The sequence below is a fragment of the Triticum dicoccoides genome, chromosome 6A (assembly GCF_002162155.2).
Source record: "Triticum dicoccoides isolate Atlit2015 ecotype Zavitan chromosome 6A, WEW_v2.0, whole genome shotgun sequence".
NCBI classification, from domain to species: Eukaryota; Viridiplantae; Streptophyta; class Magnoliopsida; order Poales; family Poaceae; genus Triticum; species Triticum dicoccoides.
In genome coordinates this window covers 617,494,930-617,506,456 of record NC_041390.1, presented here as the reverse complement: position 1 = coordinate 617,506,456, position 11,527 = coordinate 617,494,930, and the positions used below count along the sequence as shown (strand labels likewise).

The window sequence follows — 11,527 nt, the reverse complement described above, 5'->3', positions numbered from 1 at the left end:
AACTTGTTCAAAGTTAATCAAATTTAAGTTTTTATAAATTTAAAAGCATTATGGAACAGAGGAGTATAACCATGAACAGCGACCATCAATAAATCATTTCCAGTTATCCTAGAATAAAACACGGCAGGTGCAGCAAAACATTCCCTGCTATTCAACTAGTGTTCCACCAGCTTCAGCATCAAAGACAACAAGTTTGTTAAGTGATACAACGGAAGGGACTAACATTGGTAATATCATGAAACTTGGCACACGGAAGTACGGAACTCAGCTATCAGACACCGTCCCTTCAGACGATGCGCCGGTGTCGCTCGGGTTGGCGCCGCTTGGCCCTGCCGCTATAGCAGCCGCCCTCTGGTTTTGAACCAAGGTGTCACCGCTGGTCCAGAAAAGCTTCTTGCTAGACTGCGCCACTCCGCTTTCCACTTCAGCGCCAGCTTCAAAGATGTCTGGCATGTCATGTGGTTTCTTGTCGTCAGGGAACAGAAAGTGGGCAGCTCTCAGGTTGTCATGCAGTGGTTCTGCAGTGGACTGGCCTAGCGCCTGCGATGCGCTTGACCACATCTCGGGGTTAGCCAGCTTTTACCGGTGTCGGCGCCCTTGGTAGGCCACTGAGAAAGGCTGTTCATTGGTTGTTGATTGATGGGAAGGAGCATAGACGACGTCCTCTCTGATAGTTCTTGGCACCAGTGTGACCTGTTGTCATAGTATGACTTTTCAAGCTTGGTTGTCTTCCTACGCCTGCTCCCATTTCTCCCCTGTGAGGAAGAACCAGGGAAGCCTCCCAGAGGCAAATTTCTTGGCACATTGTTGACTCCATGAAGGTTAAACCTGCCAAGGCTTGACAAATAATGCTGGCCTCTATCCAAAGCATGAGCATTCTGAAGGTGCACCTCGCCCAAGGAAAGGTCTGATTGGGCTGCAAGAAATGGAGACTTTGAGCTTCCGGTGCAGGAATTGCTTCCAGCATAATCTTCAGCTATATGGGGTGGCGGTGTAGAACCTAGAGCAGATGCTCTGATTGATTGAAGGTCCACAGATAGAAGTTTCTTTTGCTCCTTGCTCCATTGTTCAGAAAGATCCTCAGACATTCTTGAGCTTGAGAACCGTAGCCGTGTATCCCTCAGCATTGCATTCCAGTTACTCGTTCCATACCTCCTCACTGCAATCCACAGAAAATCTAACTCTTCTTCCGACCAGGGAACCTGGTGTCTTTTGCAGGAGTATGTGTTGATCCTTTCTGTCAGCAAATGAATGCCACTGGACTTGCCACTGTATTGGAAACTATCCAAGCGGCAGTCTAAACTGGACTCAGGAGCATTATCCATTATTCTGAATTTCAGTTCTGAAGGCATGCTCTTTGGTTCCTTCGAATTCCCTGATTTCCTTGACAGAGGCGGATCATACAAATTTGAGTATAAGGTATGCAATGCTGGTGTTCCCTCTTGATGTTGTTCTTTACCATGTACATCATCTTTCTCCTTCGTAAAAAATAGCCTTTCAATTGGTTGAGAAACTTGTTTTTGTCCAGTAACAAAATGACCCTGTAAGCAGTACAAAATGTTTAACGCATGGATATATATTTTTAGATCATCAGGGGAGTTTTCGATTTAAAAAATGAAACCCAAACAGGAGTCACAGGTGTCTTTCCCCCTCGGCATGTTAAGACATGTTCAAGGGAAGCAAAGGAACAAAGGCCTACAGCCAAGAAAGGAGAAAAGTGCATATGGCGTACAGCCAAGTACATGTTTTTATGATCCCTCGGAGGGGAAGCTAAAAGGGAACTCAAATGGTAAGCAAAGAAAAGAAAAGGAACTAAGCAACGCGGCCTTCAAGCGTCCCAGCAGGAACCGAGTTTTCCTCATCACCCATCTTCTTGTCTTCAGCCGCAAGCATCATGCGGACTTCCTTGATCTGCTCGAGGATCCCCCCCTTCATCTTCTTGAAAGGTTGTGTTGGAGAACTCGGCCAATCCAACGGCGAGGCAGGGCTTGAGTTTGTCTGAGTTGACATCTTCTCTGGGGACTTTTTTGCTTTTGAGTTGTCTGCGCTCTTGAAGCCACACTTGCGAATCCCCAGGGCCAGTTTGGGGAGGAAATGTGTTGGCAAGACACCTTCAGTGTCTCCCAAACCCATTTTCACCCCATCTCCAGTTGCAGGGGGCTTTGAGGATGCAGGATATCCACCATAGGATTCTCTGCATTTTCTCCTGCGAATCTTGTGAGTACAGAATCATCCATCTCTTGAGTGTCCTCCAGACCAGCCACCAGATCTGTTTAATATCAGACCAAATAGCATTATCAAAAACATGTTTGTTTCTAATTTTCCAAAGGCACCATAGTACACAGGCGCAAAAGGCATTTAGAACTTCATGTTTTTTGTTTGCAGGCCAAAATTTGGCGATAGAAAGGTAACTAGACCCTAAATCAGTAGAGAAAAACGAGGAGACCTCACCCCAGATGCTTTTTGCCACTACACAACCAAAAAACAGGTGATCTATTGTTTCTTGGTCAGAGCAGAATAGGCATTCTAGGGCTTTGTCAATCCCTCTTTTAAGCAAATTATCTTTAGTCATCAGCTTGTTATGGGCTAGCAGCCAGAGAAAGACCTGAACTCTGGGTGGCACTACAATAGACCAAACTGAAGGGATAAAGATAGGTTTCACCCCTCTGAAGTTAATGATGGCATATAGTGAACTGGAAGAGTAAACCCCTTTGGATTCATACTGCCAGATCATAGCATCATCCTCCCTAGTGAGGGTAGTATCTTTAATAATTTGCTCAAGATGATACCACTCTTCCATCATAGAAGAGGTAAAAACCCTCCTAAATGTAAGTTTGATAATCTCCCCATCCCAAACATCTGAAACTGTCACACATTGTTGATGACAGATAGCATAGAGTGGCCAGAACTGGACAGAGAGGGGGGAGGTGCCAAACCAGATATCTTCCCAGAATCTGGTTTTTCTCCCGTTTCCCACCACCCATCTATAGCCAAATTTGAGAGCCTTAGCAGCCCACATAACCCCCTGCCAAAATCTTGAGGGAGCCTGTGGCCTACAAGCAAAGATGTTAGGTGAGTCTCTAACATATTTATTGTCTATAATCTTTTTCCAGATCTTGCCCTCATCTTGGGCATACCTTTTGACCCAGCTACCTAACAGACATAGATTGAGGTCCTTAATATTTGGGACCCCAAGCCCACCATGCTCTTTTTTCATGCAGACCAAGTGCCAATTGGCCAAATGGAGTTTTCTATTTCCTTCAAAGTCACTCCATAAGCAATGAGCAAGTTGGTTATTAATTAAATCTAGAGCCCATTTGGGAAACTTAAAGAAGGACAGTAAATAAACAGGAATACTAGCCAGACAGGCCTTGATCAGAGTTAGTCTAGCTGAGTAGGAAAGTAGTTTTCCTCTCCAACCAGCCATCCTCTTCAAAATTTTATCAATAAGGGGTTGAATATCTTCCCTTCTCAGCTTATCATAATGTAATGGGATTCCTAGATATTTTATTGGGAAAGTACCTACAGTACATCCGAAAACATCTACAAAAGGGGTTAGACTGTCCCCCTCCACACCTAAAGGAATAAGTTCACTCTTACAATAGTTAATCCTCATCCCTGAAACTTTTTCAAAGCAAGTCAGGATCATTTTTAGGTTAGCTACCTTAGACTCATCTTCATCCATGAAGAGGATGGTGTCATCTGCATATTGCAAGCAGACCACCCCTCCAGGAATGAGGTCAGAGCATAGCCCCTTAATCAGTTCATGAGCTGTGGTTTTGATGAGCATCCTACTTAAAACATCTACTACAATATTAAAAAGGAGGGGTGATATAGGATCCCCCTGCCTCAGCCCTTTGTTAGTAATGAAGAAGTCACTCTCCACCCCATTTACCTTGACCCCTACAGAGCCCATATGTGTGATTTGGTAGATCCATTTGATCCACACAAGACCAAAGTTCCTTCTGCGGAGGATCTCCAACAAGAAATCAAGATTGACCTTATCAAAGGCCTTCTCATAGTCTAATTTTAGGACTAGTCCAGAGTTGTCTGAATGAAAAGTGGAGTGTAACACCTCGTGTGCCGTCACTACACTTTCCAGGATATATCTCCCTTTAATAAAGGCTAATTGGTTACTAGAGGTAAGAAAATTCATAACTACTGCAAGCCTGTTAGTCAGAACCTTTGTAAAGACCTTAAATATACAGTTCAGCAGGCTAATAGGCCTATGCTGGTAGCATCCTCCTCCTTAGGAATGAGGGAAATCATGGCAAAATTTAATCTATATATATCCAGGGTGCCTGCATGAAAGTCATCAAATAGAGCCATGACATCATGTTTGATGACCTCCCAAAATTCTTGTAAGAAGAGGAAAGAGAGGCCATCTGGTCCAGGTGCTCCTTCAGAGTATGAACCAAAGATAGCCTCTTTTATCTCTTTTTCAGTGAATGGAGCTTGAAGCTCCTCATTCCTGTCATCAGTGATTTTCTCTTCAAAAGAGAAAAAATCCTGATTCAGGCTAAATCCTCCCCTATCTTCTTTTTTGAAAAGCTCTTTATAAAAATCAGAGGCAATTTTCAACATCTCTTTAGTGTCAGAGGTAGGACCATTAGGCCCATCAAGGGAGTGGATAAGAGATTTCCTCCTCCTCTGGTTAGCTACTGCATTAAAGTATTTGGTGTTTCTATCACCTTCTAGAATGTCTCTGTCTCTAGATCTCTGTCTAGCTTTGGTCTCCCCTTTAATCTAGATAAATTGGAGCTCTAATAATATACTTTTCATCCTAGCATTCTCCACATCAGAGAGACAAGCTGTTTCAGATTTGACATCAAGCTCATCATATTCCTCTGAGAGGGCATTTTTCTTCTTCCTAATATCTTCTTCTACATTTTTACTCCAGCCTTTGGAAAATTTCCTAAATCTCCTAACTTTATCTTTCCATATATCTATTGACCTAGTACTTTTGACTGGAGCAGACCAATTCTTAGTGGCCAGTTCTTTGAATTCACTATGCAGCAGCCACCATTTTTCAAACTTGTAACTAGAGGCCCTAGGTCTGCTTCCTAAGACAGAATCCCAAAGCAGAGGGGTATGATCACTCCCAGTTCTAGGAAGAGCTTGAGAGGTACATAGGGGGAAAATAGCCTCTAGCTATGTGGTGCAGAAGATCCTATCAATAGTAGTCATAATGTTATTCTCCTGGTTATTAGCCCAGGTGAATTTTCTACCTGACATCCTAATTTCTAGCAGGCTCCATATCTCCACCCAGGCATTAAATTTGCCTGCCCAATGGTGATTGATGTTACCATTGCTCTTATCTTGCTGGTATCTAACTAAATTGAAATCCCCTCCTATAAGAGTGGGCATTTGTTCATCTACAAAAAGGCTATGAAGTTCAGAAACGAAATCTTCTTTGCCTTCATCATATGGGGAACCATATACAGCTACGACTCTAAAGCAAACCCCACTAGATTTTACCTTAAGATTGTAGGTGACAGAAAACTTCAAGGAACTCCAGAGAAGAACCTCAAATATATCTGCATCAACACCAACCAGCACACCCCCAGATGTGCCCACAGCAGGGAGGTGATGCCAAAGGAAGTTTTTACTGCCACTAATGGATTTAAGAAAAGCAGGGGATAGCTCTTCTTTTTTGGTCTCTTGAAAAGCAACTATACTAGCATTTGTTCTAGTCAGAGTGTCAACAATACAAGTCTTTTTACCTGGGGTAGTAATCCCCCTAGTATTCCAAAATAGACAATTCATCTAAACATGGTTTTTCTTGGGGTGCTTGCCCCGCCCATATTTGGAGACTTTAGTCCAAATGACACTCTGATCATCTATTGCATTGGGAATCCCTTTTAACCCTTCAGGTGTAGTAGGGGATTCAATATCAGAATTTTTGCTATCTAGCTCAGCAGACTTGTCTAGAGGCTGTTTTCTAGTTGCATATCTCCTTCTAATAGACCAAGATCAATATTATTGGCAGCAACTCTATTATTATCAGAATTATTTCCCAGGGGGAATGGCCCTATAGGCCTTCTAGGAGTTCTATTTCTAGAGACCACAGAGGCATAAGTATCAATGCGATCTTCAATTTCTACTCCTACTATCTTAGCTACAGAAATAAATGCAGGATCTTGAAAATTTTCAAAAGAGTTTTTCTTAATTGTACCTTTTTGTGTAGCCTTAGGCCCTTCCAGGTTTTGGACCTTTTTTGAGCCCACCGCAATTTCCAGAATAGTTCTTCCACCTATATCAATTCTAGAGCTCTTCCTCTGTGCCTGGACTGGACCCCACTTGTGCTGCTTTAGGGGAGCTGGGGCAGCATTAAGTGAGTGATTTGGACTGAAAACTGTCTCTTCCTGGGCTTCACTAGGGTTTCCAATCTCAATCTGATCCTCAAGCATACTGATGTTATCTTCATCTTCCTCATCTCCAATTTCCATCTCTTGCAGCATTTTGAAGCTTTCCTCCATGGAGATGGGGTCTTGAAGTTGCTGAAGATATGCTAACACATTCTGCTTCCCTTGATGACAGGACCCAGGCGTAGAGCCACTTCCACCAGACTGGGAGGATGGAGCATTCATACCACCATGAGAGCCTCCAGCTCCATTGTCACTAGTGATTTTTTGCTGACCCTCTTTCTCTTTGCTTTTTTCTGGTTCTTCATCAAGCAGATCATCTTGTTCAAGATGATATATATAAGGTGGTATAATCATGGTTTTCAATTTCATTTTCAAAAAAATAATTCAGCACCAACTGAAATCACCGAAATTCAGTGATTTCGGTTTTCATTTCAGTCAAAGCGCCAAAATATTCACTTGAATTCAATTAAAATTTTGATTTTCTGGAAAGTATTTAAAAATATATTTGAATTCCTGTGTACTACTGAAATTGCCAAAATAGTTGGCCGAAATGGAAATATTTCAGTGTCTGCACTTCCTAAAAGATGGGTCAAATATATGATTTTGTCATGCTCACCTGATCTGTCAGCCTTTGAACAGATGAGTCATCCAGGCCGTGAAGCCTCTCTCGAGGTAATTCGACAGAATTCAGGTTGATCTTCCCTAAATTAAATCTGCTTTTGTTTTCCTCCTGAACCACCTTTGAATTTTCTGGCAGTTTACCCCTGGCCCTCTCATCATTATCACCATCCAAGACAATGATTGGAATATGTTTTGTTGAACCTTCAGATTCTGGAAGATCATCTGTCCACAGATATACTGGTAACTTTCAACCAATTTAAATTTATTTATTTTGCCTAGTTAACTATGAAGGGGCAGTTACCATGTAATTCCTTCATTTCAACAGCTTCTGCTGCTTCAACAACACGACCTAGAGTTTTGCTCCAGTCCTCCGCTCTTGCATCTTCAATATGCCGTGTGGAAACTGTATGCTGCAGTGTAGATTTTAGCATGCGTGAACTGCAAAAGAAGCATCAAATTAGTCGTTCAAAAATGTAAGTGTAGCAATAACATTACTCCAATGTCAGATCCTAGCGCTTAACAAACACAATTTTGTTATACCTTTTTTCGGCAAGCAAGCGTTGAGCTGATACGGTTAGTCCGGTACTTGTTCCTTCTTTAGCTACCTGCACACAGAATATACAGAGTTAATGCTACATTATATTTTTTGACACCTTTAGCCATCGTGGCGCGCACCATTTACTGACGAGTTTACCATATATAGCGAGAGAAATAGGGCATTATTAACTCGTTTACAGTGGAGCATATATGTAATTCTCTTTTGTTAATGCATTGTGAGTTTGTGACCTCTTTGGCATCTTCACATCTATGTCATAGTTACGACGCAAATTTTCCTATAATATTGATTGGTTATTGCACATATAAAGTATGCAATCATATAATAAAGAAACTAGTCAAAACTGAGTGCTAGCTCAGTTCTCATCCCCCATTTTATTTATATAATAAAATAAACTAATAGCCACATTATTCTTATTGCTCACGATAGACCCAATGCTACAAGCCCCCACACCATGTGGACTTTTGTATATAACAAAGTAAGGTAATAGCCTCATTATTCTTATTTGTTGGGACAGACCCAATGCTAGAAGCTCCAACACCAGGTGGGGTCTGGGGAAGGATTATACGAGGCAAGCCTTACCCCTACACAGTGCAATGCAAGGAGGCTGCGTCGAACCCAGGACCGCTTGGCACAAGTGGGGAGTACTTTACCACTGCGCCAAGCATGTCCATCATTATTCTTGTTTGTTAGCTGGGTAAAAATTGTATAGCCCTTTTTCACACAGAAAAAAATATAACTCGTTTGATACCAACATTAAGCAGAATCAAAAGTTGCAAAAAATTGCGGAAAAAATAGAGATTGGCAAAACAAGTTGGTAACCAACCAATCACGATCCAATATTTGGCATTTGCCCAATATTTGGCATGCCAACTTTTGGCATCGAACCAATCATGTTCATAATCAACATAAACGAGGTAGATAATATATGCTTTCAAAATTATCATAATGTCATATTCAAATAAAATAAGTAAAACAAGCAATAAGTAAGGACAACATTATAGTTGGGTACAAAGGCAACAGAATTAACTCCCATTCATTTTCAATTTTTGCCTTGATATTAACTTACTATATCCAAATCCAAGTGCTTAAGCAAATAACAATGTAAGAGGAAACCATAGGGCCATGAATATGAGTAAGGAGTTAAAACAATGTCATTTTTGCAGCACAGTAGAAGAGTGTTGTATGACGAGTCACAAAACGTACCTTATCTGCAGTATCAGAAAAATCGCCATTGGTTACTTTGAGCAAGGGTGTAGCATTAATTGGTAAACTTTGTGGATTACATGCCAGTGTTGAGTATTCTTTGCCGTTATCGCTCGTATAGTTTCTCTTAATTTTCCTTTTCACACGCCTCTGGATGGTGAGCTGAGGACTAAATCTGTTCTTACATTGATTACGTCTGCTAGTATCTTTTGGCCCTTGATGAGAATTTATTGCTGCATGAGCAGAGTTATTAGAATCCTTTGCTTGATTAGTTGTCCCGTTAGCATGTCTGACATCCCATACAGAACTGGAAGCAGGGATTTGATTAACTGCATCACTGGTGTAATGTAATTTATCATTCCACACCTCTGCTACTGGGAGAGAACAAATCCCAGGTCGCTGCATCTGTGGCAATGGTTCACATAATGGATTTTCCTTTTGTTCTTTCTTTGATGCATGGGCACATAGCTTAGTTGTTTCTTCTATGGAGCTTTCTTGCTTTGGCTTGCAGGCATCCTGTTGCTGTGTAGAGGTAGACTGTCAATTTTCCAAAGGAGGAAAGGTACAAAGTTGCAAAACAAGGAAGGCGATTGGCATATGGATATAGAATTAAAATGCCATAAAGCATTGGACCTATTGCATAATAATCATTCATACAATATGCTATATCTTTCTTATCATAAAAAACATAATACTATGAGAACATCCAGCTGTTGATATTTTTAGATAGAAACGATTGCATCATATTGGTATCATAAATTTCCAAATACACAAATGATAAGATCTCGTAAAACATGTGGCTCATATTGTACTGGTTGGTGCAACGACTCATTTGCCCTCCATGAAAATGGCGTGAAAATTTACCAAACATGCAGCTATTGAAATTTTAGATACCAATGTCTGCGTCATATGGCATCATAAAATTTTCTGAAGACAAATGACAGAGTTGTTAAAAACATGTAGCTCATGTTGTACTGGTTGGTGCAGCAACTTTTTTGCCCTCCTTAAAAAGCCGTGAAAATTTGCAATCGTAAAAGGCGGGAAAACCAGAAACATCAGAATTAACGTGGACAGAAAGATGCAATAAAAATTATATCAAACATCAATAATCCTACAACGATAAGGAAAGGGAGAACCCAAGGTTTCTTACACGATTAGATCCATTGAACATGTCGTTATCAGTGTCCGCCCTGTCCTCCGGGGCTTCGCTGTCGGCAAGCCCACCGCTAGAAACAGTAGCAAGCTCAGAAGTTGCTCTATCAGTTGTCTGAGCGAGCTTTGTACCACGCGTCCTCTTGTGGGTTATTGTGATGTTGGCACTCTTATCAAACCATGCCAAAACACGACTCGAGCGAGCCTACATACATGAGAAAACAATGGCCATAAGTAGTATCCAGAGACTTGCTGGAAATATAGATCGGGATTTTGCTGCAGAACTCCATCAACTCCCGGACATAAGGATGAGTCTCTCGATCTATCATGCAGACAGGTCATTATTATTGCATAATATAAACAAGTGCATATACTTATATCTGCTTAGCCTAACACACCTAATACTCTGAGAACATCCGGCTATATATTGACTATACAAATGTCTCTACATCCTATTGGTATCACACAATTTTAAAAGACACGAATAATAGAGCTCTACAAACACGTGGATCATATTGTACTATTTGGTGCAAAAACTTTTGCGCCCTCCTTAAAAAAAGGCATGGAAAATTACCATCTTAGAAGGCAGAAAAATCAGTAACAACAGAACTAACGTAGTCGGCTTGATTCAACAGAAATAACATCAAATATCAACGATTTCCAAGACACAATGATAGAGTTCTAAAAACACGTGTCTCATATCAAACATCAAACATCCAACAACTATAGTGTTCTGAGAACATGCAGCTATTGACATCTTTAGATAGAAATGTCTTTACATCATATTAGTATCACACAATTTTTAAAGACACAAACAATAGAGCTCTACAAACACGTGGATCATATTGTACTATTCGGTGCAACAACTTTTGCGCCCTCCTTAAAAAAGGCACGGAAAATTACCATCTTAGAAGGCGGGAAAATCAGTAACAACAGAACTAACATAGCTGGCTTGATTCAACAGAAATAACATCAAATATCAAGGATTTCCAAGGACACAATGATAGAGTTCTAAAAACGCGTGGCTCATGTCAAACGTCAAACATCAAACAATTATAGTGTTCTGAGAACATGCAGCTATTGACATCTTTAGATACAAGTGTCTTTACATCAGATTGGTATCACAGAATTTTCAAAGACACAAATGATAGAGCTCTACAAACGCGTGGATCATATTGTACTATTTGTCGCAACAACTTTTGCGCCCTCCTTAAGAAAGGCACGAAAATTACCATCTTAGAAGCTGGGAAAATCAGTAACGATAGAACTAACTTAGACAGCCAAATTCAATAGAAATAACATAAAATATCAACGATTTCCAAAGACACAATGATAGAGTTCTAAAAACACGTGGCTCATATCAAACATCAAATAAATATAGTGTTCTAAGAACATGCAGCTATTGACATCTTGAGATACAAGTGTCTTTCCATCCTATTGGTACCACACAATTTCCGAAGACACAAATGATATAGTTGTAGAAACACATGGCTCATACTGTACTATTCCACGCAGCCACTTTTGCGCCCTCCTTAAAAAAGGCGGGAAAATGAGTATCGACATAACTAACGTAGAAAGCCAAATTCAACAGAAATAACATCAAATATTAACGATTTCCAAAGAC

At 40.7% G+C, this 11,527-nt stretch overlaps 1 pseudogene; it reads right to left on the bottom strand.

Moving 5' to 3' along the window:
- Window positions 1-264: 264 nt before the first annotated feature.
- LOC119316138 lies at window positions 265-7,249 on the bottom strand (annotated as a pseudogene).
- Between the last annotated feature and the right edge of the window lie 4,278 nt (window positions 7,250-11,527).